The following is a 16,876-nucleotide window of genomic DNA, read 5'->3' as shown; positions in this document are numbered from 1 at the left end:
GAAGAAAAGAAAGAAGAACTCAGACCTCAGTCGACTGCCAGCAGTCGACCGCGGTCTCGAGGACTACACCCAGTGGGTGCACTTAGCATGCCCCCACCGGTTTAGATCCCACTCGCCCAGACCGAGCGGAAGATCGAAATTACCGAAAACAACAAAACACCCAGCGGGTGCTCTAATTCGATGCGAACAGCAGGAGATTGTGTAGAAGAAGATTTTTCGGGTAACATATCCCCGTAGAGCAAAAGCAGTCGGAAAGCCTACTCACCTGGACATTGGCCCGAAGAGCAGCGCTGGCGTCGTAGGCAGCCTGGCTGTTCTCATGCACTATCTTCACCCGCTCCATCATCATGTCAGCTTGTTGGATGGCTTCCGCAGCCGCTTCCGACTGGTTGTCCGGGATGGGGTAGCTTGTGAAAAAGTGAGCAGATGACCCAGGTGCGGCGGATTGGAGCTCCGTGGCGTGGAGTTGGACGACTGAAGGAATCACAGGTGCAGTCGATGGTGCGGGGCGCTCACTCGACAAGGGTGCAGTGAAGGTCACAGAAGCCCTGCCCGCGTCCTCAGGTTGATAGACGAGAGGTGTTGTATTTGGTTCTTGCCGACACATCCTGCCAGCTGCTACCTTCTTGCTCTTCCTGGGCTTAAGAGCCACATCTTCATCGTCATCTGGAAGATCTATGACGTTGGCTGGAGCTGCAAGGCAGATCATTCGACCCCAAGTGAACCACTCGAACGCAATCGACCAAAGAATCAAGAACAAAATCGCAAGAGTTTATACCTGGGTTGGAGGTTACCGCATCTTCCATTTCCTCGTCCCGGTACTGGAAAGAAGAGGTTCCTGACATAGCAGCACTGCAAAGGCCCACATTCAATCGGTTACATCCAGTAATCGAGTCGACGAAAAAGACAAGTCAGATGGTTACCCATAGATAGTAGGAACGGTCACTTTGATCCTGGGAAAAGCTTTTGGCAGTTTGGAGGAGGTGACTTTTGACGCTTTCGGCGCGGGAGGCGGTGCAACTTTGGACTGCTTTGGAGCCTTCTCAGTCGGCGTTGGGGAAGACGTCCTGGGACGCTTCGAAGACTGACCAATCGGCGCGGCCGCCAAGTCCGGAGCGCTCGCTGGGTTGTGAGCGTGTTTGGATCTCCTCTCCCTGCGAGGACGCGAGTCGACTTCTTCGTCATCAGTCGATTCGTCGCTCTCCTCGTCCTCCTCGGCATCCGAATGCTCCTCGCCGCTCTTGCCCCCGCTCGCTTCTTCCTCGGCGTCTTGGTCCTGCACTCCGTTCGGCATTGAGTACATGTCGATGAGGGCCTAAAAGGACAACGATCAAAGGAAATTCAGTTGACCATAAGCAAGATATCACACGGTGAATCGGAAAGATACTTGACAAAACAAAATTATACTTGCTCCGGCTGGTGCGAGTTGTCGAATGGAATCACCCTCCTAGACCCCCGGGGGTTGTCTTTGTTGCTGGTGATCCCCATCAACCACTTCTCCAAGGTATCCTCGATGACATCCTCCGGGTGGATCCGAGTGGAATCCTCGAGCCCAGAGTACATCCACCTCGGATGATCACACGCGTGAAGCGGTTGGATGCGTCGACCGAGAAAGACCTCCAACAGGTCCATCCCGGTCACCCCGTCGCGGACAAGTTGGACGACCCGCTCGACCAACACCTTGACCTGCGCCTTCTCTTCTGGAACTACCTTCAGGGGGGCAAGCTTCTCCACTCGAGCCAAGGAAAAGGGAGGAAGTCCAGTCGACTGACCCGGGGTCGGTTGATCCTTGCAGTAGAACCAAGTCGACCGCCAGCCCCGGACCGAGTCGAGAAGGATCATGGCTGGGAAGGTACTCTTGCTCCTCATCTGGATCCCCAGACCCCCGCACATCTGGATCACTTGTGTCTTCTCATCACTCGACTTGGCCTTTTTGACCGACTGGGAGAGGCAGGTGAAGATGTGTTTGAAAAGACCCCAGTGCGGTCGACAGCCCAAGAAATTTTCACACATCGACACAAAAGCAGCCAGATAGACTATGGTGTTTGGAGTGAAATGGTGGAGCTGATCCCCAAAGAAGTTCAAAAAAACCCGGAAGAAAGGATGGGGAGGCAGTGAGAATCCGCGATCTACGTGGGTGGCGAGGAGAACACACTCACCCTCCCTTGGCTGCGGCTCGGTCTCGTTCCCCGGGAGCCATGCCGACTTGTGGGGGATCAGTCCCCCCTCCACCAGGTCATCGAGGTCGTCCTAGGTGATTGCCGAGCGGATCCAGTCGCCCTGGATCCAGCCCGCCGGCAGGCCGGATCTCAACGAGGATCCGCCCCTGCTGGTTCGCTTGCCCTTCGCCTTCGCGGTCGCCTTCCTGGCACGTTCCAGTGCCACCGTCTTCTCCTTCCCCATGGCGACAGGGCGAGCTCGAGCAAAGGTCTGGCGACGAGGGCGGAAGCGAGCGTGGCAGAGAGATCGGGGGAAGAAGAAGAGAGAATGAGAGTGCACGGGGCAGAGGCCTAGTCTGGTGCCTTTTATAAGGTCGTTCCCCGAGTGACTGACCGGTGGACCCAGACGATCTAAACAAATCCCGCAACAGTCGTGCGCGCAGTACGTGGCAAAAAAGGTGGCGCAGAGATCGGGGAGACTTGCCTAATCCGTCCCGATAACCACGGTTCCGCCCGCCTGACGCGCTTCCCAAAATTTGAATCCCGCGGAATCCGTGAAGGACAGAGCCACTTGCCAGACTGAAGACAAACATCCTCTACGTTATCATTCAGAATTCTATCGTGAAAATTCATTCGACAACAACCAAGAATGGACCAAGGCGACTGAGAAAGGAGTTGACGTCGTCCCCTCAACTCACTGTTCCAGAACAAGATATACTCATAGCACAAAGATTGGGTCGGAAGTGTTCCCAACTCCTTCCTCACTCAAACCCTGATCCATTCGGGGGCTAATGATGAAGCTATGTACCCATTGTAGGGTCATGGACCTGTCCAACATACCCTCCCCAAGGACATCTATACAAAGAATCAGAAGCAGTCGAAGAGAAACCATCATCCACTCGACCACGAAGATGTGCTCACTCGACCACCTTGAAGACACTCGACCACCAGGAGATGAGAAACCTTTCACTCTGCAACGGTCAGGGTTTAAACCATAGTTTTATGAGCATTTACAACACTTCACTTCAGACGTTACCTGTAACGTTCCCCCTTTATGGGCATTGAACCCTGAGTAACGGAGGGGAGCTGGGGTCCTGGCGCACTCTATATAAGCCACCCCCTCCTCTGGGACAGGGGTTCGCACTTTCTGTAATTCACACACATATATTCAGTCGACCGCCTCTGGGCTCCGAGACGTAGGGCTGTTACTTCCTTCGAGAAGGGCCTGAACTCGTAAACTCTTGTGTACAACTCCTCCATAGCTAGGATCTTGCCTCTACATTCCTACCCCTATTCTACTGTCAGTCTTAGAACCACGACAGTAGCCACCGCTCCCCTCCTCCGCCTCTTCTCGACGGATCCAGCGAGGGCCGCTCACCGAGGACCTCGATGGAGGCAATGGTGGCGTTGCACACCTCCTTCCACACCTCGACTGTGGCGCCACTCGTGCAACACGCCCTGTCGGTTGCGCTGGCCCACCGCCGCGCAACATGCCTCTATCTTTGTCTTCGTCTGCGGCCTATATCTAGTCGGTGGCGCCACCTGCCTCATCTCCGCCGTCGCCCGCCTCTACATCGTTGGTGGTGCCGCCCACCTCGTCTTCGTCGTCGCACGCATCATCGCCGAAATCAAAACACACCTGAGTTAGGGAATGAGGCGCTAGCGAGAGAAAAAGCAAAGATGGGAAAGAAATGCGGTCTGCTGGGCGTTCACGACGACCTATGAATGATTCTTTTTGCTCACGTGTTTCTCTCTTTGCTTTAAGATGTGTGCATTATAATCTGACGGTGACAAATATGTTCGTTGGGAAATCTTAAAAAGTCTGACAAACACCAAATAACGTTTCACGTATATAGTTTGCTTAAATTTGCAGAGGCGATCCTTATCAATCTCTACCTAATAATAAAGCACGTAGGGTTTCTGCCTGTCCATCGCGCCAATTTACAAAAAAGTCCCTGCAGTTTCATGAAATCAACCCGCGGTCTAGATTTAGGTCACATCGAACCGTTATTTTACAGTTTTTCAAACCCCCCCTGACTTTTTAGATATTCCATCAAGTCAAACAAATACTTTTCTAAACCATCCATATCTTTTACCATAACTCCGATTTAAACATGTTATATATGAAATTTGATTAGAAAAATATGTAGAATATAAGATTATTTTAACCTGTTAAGTATTTATAAATATTATTTTGGAAGATATTTAATTCAAACAAATGTTTTTTTAAATTATACGTATCTTTTAAACCGTAACTCCGTTTTTAATATGTTATATATGAAATCTGATTAGAAAAATGTGTGAAATCTATACATGATGTTAATTTTACCTGTTAAATATTTTTTAAATATTGTTTTGGAAGCAAACTTATAACTATAGCGCACGAACTATTTTTTTCATACAGGCGACGATCTAGATTGTAAATAAACACCCACTATAATCATATAGGAAAAAGAAAATATCGAGAACTACACATGCATACGTTTGAATACGTCGCAGCGGAAAACAAATAGATTTCTCATCGCGAATGTGAGAGAAAGCGAGAGAGAGGGAGAGGGAGGAGAGGAAGAGAGAGCCGTCTTAGGATTAACCACATTCTAACACGTTTGGTTTGTGTGAACACTAAGGTCACCGCCGGCGAGGGTGAGAAGAAGGATAAGCGGCAACACAAATATGACGCGTTTTTAAAAATAAAGGAGATGAACGTACTATGGTCTTGAGTGATGGTTGTTTGACTAAGAGTGTGTTTTTTTTCTTCGGTTGCCTCTTTTACAGCAGTAGCACAAGGGAGAAGCCCCCCCGCGCACGCAGCGGGGGCGAGCATTCCGTCGAGCCTTGGAGCCCCGGCAGCGTCCACCCTGTGAGCCGCTCCCGGCTTCGTCCTAGTCCGCAGCTGCGTCAAGCGAGGTCAGTCCATTCTTTTATTGCCAATCCATGTTTCTTCTCCCTAGATCAGTCCTTCATTTCCTGGGTCTTGCATTACCCGCAGTATTGTTCTGATTTGCCAACTGAGGAAGTGAAAGATCGATCAATGGGAGGTTGGAATTTCGGAACCCTAGGGCGTGGTCGTTTGATGCTGTTGGTTGATACCGCGATGAGACGGAATACTTTGATTTTAGGTGTCATGTATGGGTTCAAATTGTGATCTTGCGCGTCTAATGGTCCTGACTTCGGTTTTGCGAGATCTCTTAGGTCTGGGTCATTGTTTTGTTGGATATGATAGATTCAGATTACGGTTTGGAGGGCTTACTGCATGCTTCAGTTTGGCTAAAATAACAACTTGCTGGGCTTTGGGGCTTTTGATACCACAATAGCAGATGTCCAATGGTTATTGGCAGGGGTGTAAATTCTGCAAATATTGCCTACCTGTCCACGAACACGTGGTCAGTGATTCTGGTGTCCTGTAGGATTCTAAGCTCGAAACAGGGTCAGGGTTTGGAACGATCTGTGAATGTCAGTTTCTGCAAATGCGTTTGACCCGAAAAAATGGAGTCACACAGATAGTCAGTGGCATGTTGGAATAAAGGAAGCAAGAAAATCAAGAGGCAATGGTTATTTGTGTGTAAACAGGTCATTCACGGATTCACCAGATCACAGACTTACTATAGGTCAATAATTAATTCCGGGCTGTCCATATTAACCAGTGGATACCCTTGGCTGGTAGATATCAGCATGATTAAAAAAAAAATACCATAGGGGTTTCCCCTACTGTTTGCCCGTAAAAAAAATAGCAGCATGATTGTTATCCTAGACATTGGGATTGATCACACCTATATTGTTCATATAGTAATTGTTTTTAGCAATTTCTGCTTTTAATGCTATTTGCACCTAGGAAGTTAACAGTGTGGATTATTTATACTTGTGTAATTTTGACTTGCAGAAACTTCTAAACTGCTTATTTTCTGAATGTTAGTTGTCGTAGCCCATCGAATTACATTCGAGTACATCTCTTCCCTGCATACATTCGTAACGGCATGTTCTACTAGACAAATTCTTACCAACAGTTCAGTTATTGGGCGTGCTGACTTATTTGTTGCAAGCAGGCCCTGCTATCTGCCAGCTATATTTGATCTTTACTATTTAGCTTGGCAACAGGACTATGCTTATCAGTATCATGTTATCATGTATCTTTTTTCTCAGTAACTGTCCTAAAACTCATGACTACCTTCGTCACTGTGTGCTGAACGTAGTTGGGAGCTTACATGGCTATGCTGCCAAGTGATTTGTCACATCATGGAATTGTAGAAAATAGCCCCTACAGAATTACAAAGAGCGGGAATAAGGAAGCTGGCAAACTTAGTGCTTCATGGTATTTCAGTAGAAAGGAAATAGAAGAGAATTCTCCGTCCAAGAGGGATGGCATTGATTTAAAGAAAGAGACTTACCTTCGGAAATCGTATTGCACTTATCTACAAGATTTGGGGATGCGACTCAAAGTGTAAGATATTTTATGTCCTTCTATGCATTTATTGATACTGTAGCCTGTTGGCTGACTGTCCCTTATCCAAAAAAATAGTGCTGCTACTTACCCAACCAGATGTTAAATATTTCAAAATGTGTGTTTGTATTGTCATTGTATCATAATTGCTTCTCCTGATGTGTTTTTGTTTTATACCAGCATATATTTGGTCCAGAGATATTCAATTGTTTGTCTGATAAGATAATATTTTACTTCTTTATGGAGCACTCTTATGGCAAGCACATTTTTTCTGAATGAACTGCTGGCTGGTTTTTTTTCTTCATAAATACGATAAATTATCATATCACATGAAATGTCAAGATATACTGAAAATATGCCCTGTACGATGGTGGTCTGGCATTTTAGAATTGTTTTGGGCAATGCATGTTTGTATGCATTTTTTCTTTTGGCCCTTGAAGGCATCCATGCTACGCATCACATCTTTAATAGTTTGCAATCGCAATAAAAATTGCTGTGCTCGTATCTTTAGTTTTTATGACACGTGGAGATAATGCCACAACGCTTCCTGGAATTATGCTATCAACTTATGCTGAATTTTTTCTTTGTATGTAGGCCACAAGTGACAATTGCTACATCTATTGTGTTCTGTCACCGTTTTTACCTTCGTCAATCTCATGCAAAAAATGATAGACGAGTAAGTGTTAGTCAATGACTAACTATAGTCCAATTTTTAAATATTTGATGAAGTGCAGCTTCTAACTTTATAACATGTAGATACTTTATTTGAGTTTATATAATATTCTGTTCTTTGCCTCATAGTTTAGTTTGAATAAAAATAACAAATAGTTTCTATCTCCATGGTTTTCCAGTTTGGTGATTGTTCTCTCCATACAGAGGAATTAATAGCTAATAATACACTTCGTACTTCTCCAGTCCAATAGAAGTTGGTGCTGAAGCTAGCAGCAGACTCTGTAGATGTCAAAACAACTTGTACTTTAGTGAACTGTAGGGGGTGGTTACAAAGAGTAGGTATTTTCTATGAGGATAAGATGCACAGATGTACATCCTCTTGGTGCGATGTGGGGATTTTTAGTTTAGAAGAGCCTGAGACCTTGTTAATAAATAGCAGTTCACAGGTGGGCACACCATTTGGTCAATTATGCGGGGTTGAGGGTTTATCATGAATATTTTGCCTGGTACCGCTCTCAAACACCCAGCACAGTTGATTTAGGCCCTGGTACTCTTAAATTATTGAACGTGAAAGCATTTGAAATCACCCTATCCATGAAGTAGTACCAAGCGTGTTTACTGAAATAGGAGTACATGTGATTTCTTGTGTTCTTATCTGCAGCAGAAGTGGTAATGGTGTGATTTTCCTCGATATGTCTTGACAGAATATTAGTATTCTATACTATTTGTTATGCAGTTATTCTTATTTTTTCATGGCGAATGGGCAAATGAAGTCTGAATCTAACATCTATACAGACAATTGCTACTGTTTGCATGTTCTTGGCTGGAAAAGTCGAAGAAACACCTAGGCCTTTGAAGGATGTCATCCTGGTTTCTTACGAGCTTATACATAAAAAGGATCCTGCTGCTGGTCAGAAAATCAAGCAGAGGGTAATGTAATGGATCCAATTGGATGCTTCTTTTGCTATGGATTGTTCTTTGGTGAACCTTTTTCCCTTTACAAAAGTTGTAGCATGACCTGATTTCACCCTATAAATCTTGTTGTTCTCATACAATAACAGAAATAACTTCTGAAACATAGCCAGTAGAAGGCTGGCTGTTTCTATCTGAATCCTAACCTTTTCTCATCAGTATATCATTTATTTTGGAATTGTTTTGATTGCATCATCATCTGCTGAAGTTTACCAGCTATATATTTTACAATCAGCACCCGGCTAATGTTTGGTTCTTCTCTTGTTTTTGGAGGAGTGCTGAATCATAGGATTTATATCCTCGTATGATCTTGCCGTTCTCTAATTTAGCTGATACAAGGAAAAATAACAGATGTCCTTTCCTGTAAGCAAGTAATTTCGCTCTATGATGGGTTGGGTGCAAACCGAGTATAAAATAATTTTGCTCTATGATGTGCACACAAAGTATTTTCTGGTAGATGCTGTATACTGTATTCTTTTCCTATTACGATTGAATCATAATCATTGATGTATGTGTACTTCTCAGTTTTGTAATGCATGCCTCTGAGATCCATTTTGCGTTGGTTTTTGTGACTTTTGAGGTCTACATGCTACAAATGTTGGTTCCTAATTATTTCTGGTGACGATGATGATTTTTCTTGTGAAAAAGTTAATAAACAAAATGAGGATGGCCATAAATAGTTGCCATTGCATGCTTCCATTTTCAGTTTGTGCTTGTTCGAAAAATTAACATCTGCTGTGTTAACTTGGGTGAGTGAATGCACTGTATCTGCCACATATTTGTGAAGGTTCCATTCAACTGTATCGGTACATATTTGTGTAGGTTCCGTTCAACTGTATCGGTACACTTCGCCTATCGATGCAGATCTTTTTCTATTGTAGTTACCACTGTATCTGCCACATATTTGTGAAGGTTCCATTTTGTTGGTACACTTCATATTCTGTCGATGTAGATCTTCTCTGCACCAGTTCATAGTTAGTTCAAAGTGATTTCCTCTGGGAATAATGCTTGAACAAACTGTCTACTACTGTCTTATGCAGGAAGTATATGATCGGCAAAAAGAACTCATTTTACTTGGGGAGCGAGTTGTACTTGCAACACTTGGTTTTGACCTTAATGTGCACCATCCTTACAAGCCCTTGGTTGAAACGATAAAGAAATTCAAGATTACTCATAATGCGCTTCCTCAGATTGCCTGGAATTTTGTCAATGATGGGTATGCTAATGCTACCCTTGTTCTTTTTAGCCATACCAGTATTCAGTTTATATGTCTACTAGACCTCCTTTAAAAGGGTGTATACTGCGCACTTCACTCTGTCTGCAATTCAAGCCCCATCATATTGCAGCAGGTGCTCTCTTTTTGGCTGGTAAGTTTCTCAAAGTGAAATTTCTTCCAGATGACGGTGAGAAGGCTTGGTATCAGGAGTTTGATGTGACACCAAGACAGCTGGAAGGTTGGTTCCTCTATGCAAAGTCAGTAATTCGAAATTTCCTTCTGCTTTGTTTGGTTTGTTCCTTCTGTATTTCTAGCTTCCTTGCTGTACAGTGACTACTGTTGTGGTTTAGTATATTTTACCACTGGGACTCACCTTTTTATGTGTTCCTGTGGCATCTGGGTTTTAGGGATACAAAGAAAGAACTAAAGTAACTAAGTAAGTGTACAATGACTTGGACATTTGTGAAAATACTTCAAAGTGTGAAACTGATCTTTTTGCAAGTACTATTCTTGTTGAGTAGCTAAAAATAAGGATATGTACAAAACTTTCTTGTTAAACAATCATTTGGATGTGTCTTTGCTTCATTCTAGCTAAGGAAATGATTCTGCACTCCTGGGCGTGCGTACTCCTGCGCTTCATGTACCACATAGATCAGTCCATTATACTACCCCTTTATCATTTTAATATGCTTTATTAATAATTACCAGATAGCGCAAAGTGAGTTAAATAAAAAATTCCTTTTGAGTCAATGTGTTCCAGATCATTTGCTCGTAGACTGCCTTTTCGTACGTAAAATTGTTAGATTTTATAAACTAAGGGTTCTGATGATGTTCTTTTTATGAAACTTGTATTGAGGTATCTTAGATAATTAATAAGGTATATTGAGAATGATAGAGAAGTATATTAATGTGAGAGTACATATTCCCATGAGCGCAGAAAATCAGTCCTATATATATTACTTATAAATTTGAGTTGGTGGTGGTGGTGCTCGGTTCACCCCCCACTCCATCCAAATCCTCCTCACCCATGCAGGATACGTTGGATCCTCCTTGGTTTGTAAAAAATAATAATCATAAACAAACAGTCACAAGTAATGCAATCGTGGAGTCTCGAACCCCACTGGACCCTCTTTGGTTTGAAAAAAATACATCAATAAAACAGTTACAAGTAATGCTTTGAGTCCTGACCCCCACCGGACGCTCCTATGGTTTATGCAAAAAAACAGTCACAAGTAATGCAGCTGTGGAGTCTCGAACGCCACTTGACCCTCTTTAGTTTGTAAAAAATACATCACAGAAAAATTACAGGTAATGCGTCGAGTCTCGACCCCCAGCGGACCCTCTTAGGCCTCCTTTGGTTTGTAGGATCTTTGTAGGAATTCTATATGGTAGGATTTGCAAAGGAAAAATTCCTTTGAAGCCCTTTGGTTTGTAGGAATGGATTTCTATTCCTATGTAGGATAGGAATCAATCCTTCAGGCCTCCTTTGGTTTAGAGGAATTTCATAGGAATTCTAGAGGATAGGATTCTTATAGGATTAGAGCCCTTTGGTTCATAGGAATGGATTCCTATTCCTATATAGGATTGGTTCCTATCCTCCACATTCCATAGGAAAATAAAAAAGAGCCTAGACTCAATGGAAAAAGTCCTTTGATGTCAACCAAATGACATCTTGTTTCCTATTCCTACTCATAGGATTTGAGATACATGTCATCTCATTTCCTACAAGATTCCTATTCCTATGATAATCCTATCCTATGAACCAAAAGAGGCCTCAAATTTTGGAGGAAAAAAACCATTAGCCTAGACTCAATGGAAAAAAAAAATCCTATCCTATGCACCAAATGGCATCTCTTTCTCTATAGGAATTGACATGCATGTCATCTCACTTCCTATGATTTTCCTATTCCTATAAAATTCCTATCCTATGAACCAAAGAAGGCCTTATGGTTTGCGAAAAATGATCATAAACAAAACAGTAACAAGTAATGCAATTGTGGACTCTCGAACCCCTCACTTGCCGCTATACACAGCTTAATCAAACTAGCAAGTCACCACCTCACTCATGTTTTGAATGGGAAAGTATTTGATCAGTACTAGTACATGACAGTACACAATTTCTTTTACTGCGACACCAACCAGCCAGTCAATCCGGCAATGATATTTTACCCAGCCACCCCTCCTCCCCATTCCCCGCCCTCTGGCCACCCCTCCTCCGTAATCCTCATCATCCTAACTTTTAAATTTTAAAATCCAGCCATGACATGTACTTGGCCACTATGGTGTTATTACCCTTTTATGATTATGGTGTACTACCCCCTCCTCAAAATATAAGGCACGCGTTGACTTTTCTTGTCTTCATCCCACAACTTTGACTATGATTTTCACTGATTATATATGCCTACGAAATTATTATAAAGACATGAAGTAGAATTGTTTTGTAAAACAAATACGATGATACTATTGATACATGTTCAATCCATGTATTATGGTATATATTAATGGTCAAAGTCATGCATCAAGGACCGTGCAAAGTCAAGCATGCCTTATATTTTGGGGAGGGACTACTTTTTATGATGTCAAGTAACAAGTGTATTGGTTGTTGTATGCTACTAATCAAATACAACTGCAATCAGTTTTTGGTTCTGTAGCAACGCGATCATTATGCTAGTGGTGGGTATAAAGCCGAAGTCTAATTATATATGGTGTAGTTGCTGTACACAGTTTTATGAATTATTTACTTTACTATCATGCGTTCCAGCTCTGACTTTTTCTAGTGACTATTGCTTCATATGGGACTAGTTAAGCCAGTTCAGTGGTTCATAGATCTGGCAAGACACTTTTAGTCTCCTCTGTACCTGCCAAATAGAATATCCATAATAGATTATAAGGGCATGTACAATGGGGGTGATTTCAGCCTTTTCCTTGCCTCAACTAAGAGATGATTTCATCCTCAAAAACCCCTAAGAGATGATCTCTTAGCGCTTGAGATAAGATATTATTCTCCATTGTAGTGGATGCCATCTCTTACACATGTTTTCTAATTTTATCACTACATTGTTTTATATGCATGCAAAAATTAACCACTAGAGATAACATTACAAGATAATACACTGTATAACATGTTTTGTAGTCATCTCTAGATAGCTAAGAAAAGGCCACCTTCTCAATCTAAGAGCACCCGACTGTTTACAAACAGGAAACAAAGTGCATGATTTTCAGTCAGTTGCTTGAAGATTTGATGGTTCCAGAAAATCCTTTGGTCTTGTAGAATCTGGTCTGTTTCAATGGTGCTCCATAGTAGTCCTTGTTCATGGCTTTGATTCATCTTCTACTCCCTCCTTTCATAAAATATAACATGTTCTAACTTCTTTGTGAACCGGATGTATATAGACACGTTTTAGTGTGTTTGTTCACTCATTTCAGTCCGTATGTAGTCCGTATTAAAATATCCAAAACATCTTATATTTGTGAACAGAGGGAGTAGCAGTTAATTTGTAGTTGAGCTTTGGTAACATGGCGTGATAAATTCACGTCTAATACTAATGCATTTCTTTTATTCATTGATTGCAGAGGTTAGCAATCAAATGTTAGAGCTGTATGAGCAAAACCGCGTTGTACAGTCGCAACCAACAAATGAGAATGAAGCTGAAGGGAGCTCAGCGGGTGTGCCTAATCAAAGGATCTCCGTAAAAGCAGAAGCCAACTCCGAGGAACCTCCTGTTATGCATCATCCAGCATCCAAACAGTCAGATTCCAATCCTTCTACATCAACAGGTGTTCCAATTCACAATGGTGCTGAGCACTCAAAGCCACACAAGCAGATTGGTAGCCAGAAAAGTCTTCAAAATGACAATGGTGGCCATGAAAACAACAAAACAAGCTGTCAGAGTGGAGGTAGAGTTGATACTAGTACAAAGGATGGTTTGCATGATGGCACAAAGTCCTTGCCGAGAAGTTCCAGGCCCAGCGACAAATCTGGTATTCCAACAGAAGAGAAACCTCTTCCATCGCATGCTAGTTCCAGTGAATCGAGAGATGGTAATCTCAGTAACAGTGGTGATCCCAGTGTCTCATCCTCCATGATGGATGCCATGAATAAAATTGACAAGGACAAGGTAAAGGCAGCTTTGGAGAAGCGAAGAAAATTGAAAGGTGATGTTGCTAGGAAGGTACATGTGATGGATGATGACGACCTACTTGAGAGGGAATTAGAACATGATGTAGAGTTGGCTGTTGAGGATGAGAAGATCAAGCAGGAGAGGAACGATTGTAGTATGCATCAAGAGGATCACCGTAATGCTGATGGCGTTGCAGAAAATGGGGACAACAATGGTGATCAGAATGTTCCAGAGACTGAAAGAGGCTGAAGTTCTGGCGGACATTGAAGATGAGCATTCTCTAACCAAGAGAAATGATCGTTTCGAGCACAAGCCGCAGCACCCTAGTGATGCACCAAAGCACAGCGTGAGCCACCATGATGCTCAGCTTGGTGGTAGACATGAAGAACATAAAATGCCTCGACCCGAAGATTGATGGGTCAGAATTGATGTAGAACATACACTTGGTAGAATTCTCGGTATGAACATAGGCACGTGTGACTGGAGATGTAGCTGCTCTGGACTGTTGATAAGACATCCAGGTCTTAATGTTTGTACCCAGATGTTTTTGGAACCCATCAACTGATTGCAACGGAGATTTGTTTGTGGGTCTCTACCGGGTCGAGTTTTTGTTTTGAGGAATCTCCTGATAGAAGCATCTGATGTTTTGATTTTATGCGCTGTGGCAAAGTTTCTAATTCCAGTAGCCCAATTCTTCACTTGCGGAATTTAAGACTTGATTGGATCTAAAAAGCCTCATAATTGTACACATTTTTTGTTCCCAGCTTTTCATTCTTCTCAGTCAAGATCTCATCCAATTTTCAATCCGTGTTTCAAAATTTTAAAAGGCTATATTTGTGGTCGCACTGATCTTCTACCAATGAATCTAGTGCCACAACGGAGGGTGCAATTGTGTTCGTAGTAGCAATTCATGCAATGAAAGGTTTGAACACGCTGAGAATTTCCCAAGGCCAAATGCTTTCACAACCTTGGCACAACCGCACAAGGTTCTCCAACTGAGTATGGCTGATTCATTTACTGCTGCTCAACTCCAAACTCTATTACTGCTTAGTTAAGGCAACTCTTTTGTCTCCGTTTCAAATAAGTAAATAAATACTGCTGATATATTTGCCTTGACGTCAGGCTTTCCACATTTCCCACGTTCAACTTGAGTAACAACAGAATGCACAAGGGAACCGTTTGTAGACGGTGCGCCAGCCGAGCGTTCGGCCGGTCGCACGCGATCCACAGGATCCGTCACGCGTCCCTTTCCTTCCTCCCCCACTTGCTCAGCTACGGAGCTCCCCCTCCGCGTACCACGGCATCCTCACAGTTGCGACCGCCCATCCTGCACCACCGGTCGCCGCCGCAATCCCTCCTCTCCCTAGATCTCCTTCCCTGTGCTTCAACCAGGGATTGAAAATCTTCAGCCAGCCACTACAAAAGTTTCAATCGCTTTTTAGGAACACATGAAAAGTTGCAACCGTTTAAAAAAAAAAGCTTCATCCCGCAGATGAAAAAGCTTCTACCAGAGACCGGGAAAGCTTTAACCAAAATGCTGAAACCTGCGACGATGTCATTTTTGCTGGAACCAACGGCGTCGTTTGTTACAACCAGTGACTCAATTTGTTGGGCGAGCTACAACCGGCGACGGCTACGGCTACGGCGACGCGTTTTTGCTACAACAGGCGGCGACCGAGAGTGACGTGCGCGGCGACCAGGAGCGATGAGCGCAACGAGCACGGCGGCGAGCGATGAGCGCGGCGACCAGGAGCCACGAGCGCGGTGGCAAGCGACGAGCACAGAGGCGGGCGACGAGCGCGACGAACGCGGGGTGTGGCGCGGTTCTCCAACAGGAGGTGAGGCTCGGCGCGCGCGAGGAAGAAGAAAATAAGGACGACGAACCGTTTTTTTGGATCGAACGGCCCAGGCGGCTCGCATCCAACGTCTACTGTGCGACCGGCCCAAATTTGGGCCGGCGCACATGCACAGCCGGTCACCGTGTGCAGGTAATATGTACTAAGATTGACCATTTCTTTTTTTGATTGCTTACGACAGCGGTCAGCTACAGCGGTGTAGTTTAAGACCGATTAGATCACCATGCCCGTATCCTGTGCAATAAGAACAATCACGCACCATTCGGCATTATGGAGGGTGAGCAATATAAAAAACAATGTGCATCCAACTGGACCAGAGTGCCAATCCCCTGCGCAGACAGAAATGCATGCATCTCTTATCACAGATGATCCAGAGGTTATATGTAACAACGCGGGAGAATATCCAGTGATACCCATTTCAAAAGAATCAGTTTAAAATATCTCCAAAAATTCTGAAAAAATCATGAATGTTCACAAGGAATGTGTCTACAACCCCTAAATATTTCAGTTTCAAATTCGAAATGCACATTGAGAAACAAAAAAGGACAAATCCAGATGCTGAATTTGTCTTTTAGGGGTTACATACATTGTGAACATTCACAAAAAATTTCAGAATTTTTTGGAACATTAAATATTAATTTTTCAAAGTTGGTATCATGCGCGCATTGAAGGTGTGGTATAACCTGACAACATATCTGTAGAGCGCGACGAAACTGAAATGCAGTCGTGTCTACCTTGTCATTCAGGTACAAATAAATGAATTGCAACCACAAATTGGTGGATCATGCACATCCTTTGTTGGTTTAGTCATAAAGGATTCCCGCGACAACAACAAAAGGTGTACATGATCCACCTTGGCTGTTCGATGTTGTCGGGTCTACTGTGGTGTTTGTGCGCGTCTTGTGCACGATCGGTGTTGTTCACCACCATATGCCGCTGGTCCTACAAGTCTGTTTCGGGTCGGTGCATCATCGGACCAGAATCGATTTTAGTCTCGCCCTTTTCTCTGCCACGTGTGAGACATCGGCCGTTCTTTCGCTGCTAATGGCCCCGTGTGGACATGTATGAACCCATGTATGGGTTTAGTTTTTTTCTTGCGTGCGTAGTGTAATTTCTCTCATGTCCTTTTCTTACTGCGACATGGTTTTCCTCTATGTTTCCTGCTTTATGTCGTTCGCTGCACGCCACACAGAGTTGTTTGGCTCGTGCTTCGCTTTGCAACGCCTGGTTCGTTGAGCTTCGCTGCCGGTGCTGTTGTTTGTGTGCGTCCTCCTTGCTTCATCGTCATGTGTGCCATTTGTTCTTCCAATCAGTTTAGGTTTGGATCCTCGATTCGCTTTTGCAGTGTTTGTTGTTGGTGATGTCGATGTAAAAACCGGCAGATCTCGGGCAGGGGGTCCCAAGCTTGGTGATCAGTGCTAGATGGTAATAGGAGAGGTAGG

At 43.9% G+C, this 16,876-nt stretch overlaps 1 pseudogene; it reads left to right on the top strand.

Annotated features, from left to right (window-relative positions):
- The first annotated feature begins 5,074 nt into the window (after positions 1-5,074).
- LOC123102724 (cyclin-T1-4-like) lies at positions 5,075-14,269 on the top strand (annotated as a pseudogene).
- The last annotated feature ends 2,607 nt before the right edge of the window (positions 14,270-16,876 follow it).

Source organism: Triticum aestivum, chromosome 5A (genome assembly GCF_018294505.1).
Source record: "Triticum aestivum cultivar Chinese Spring chromosome 5A, IWGSC CS RefSeq v2.1, whole genome shotgun sequence".
NCBI lineage: Eukaryota > Viridiplantae > Streptophyta > Magnoliopsida > Poales > Poaceae > Triticum > Triticum aestivum.
This window is presented reverse-complemented; position numbering and strand designations above follow the sequence as displayed.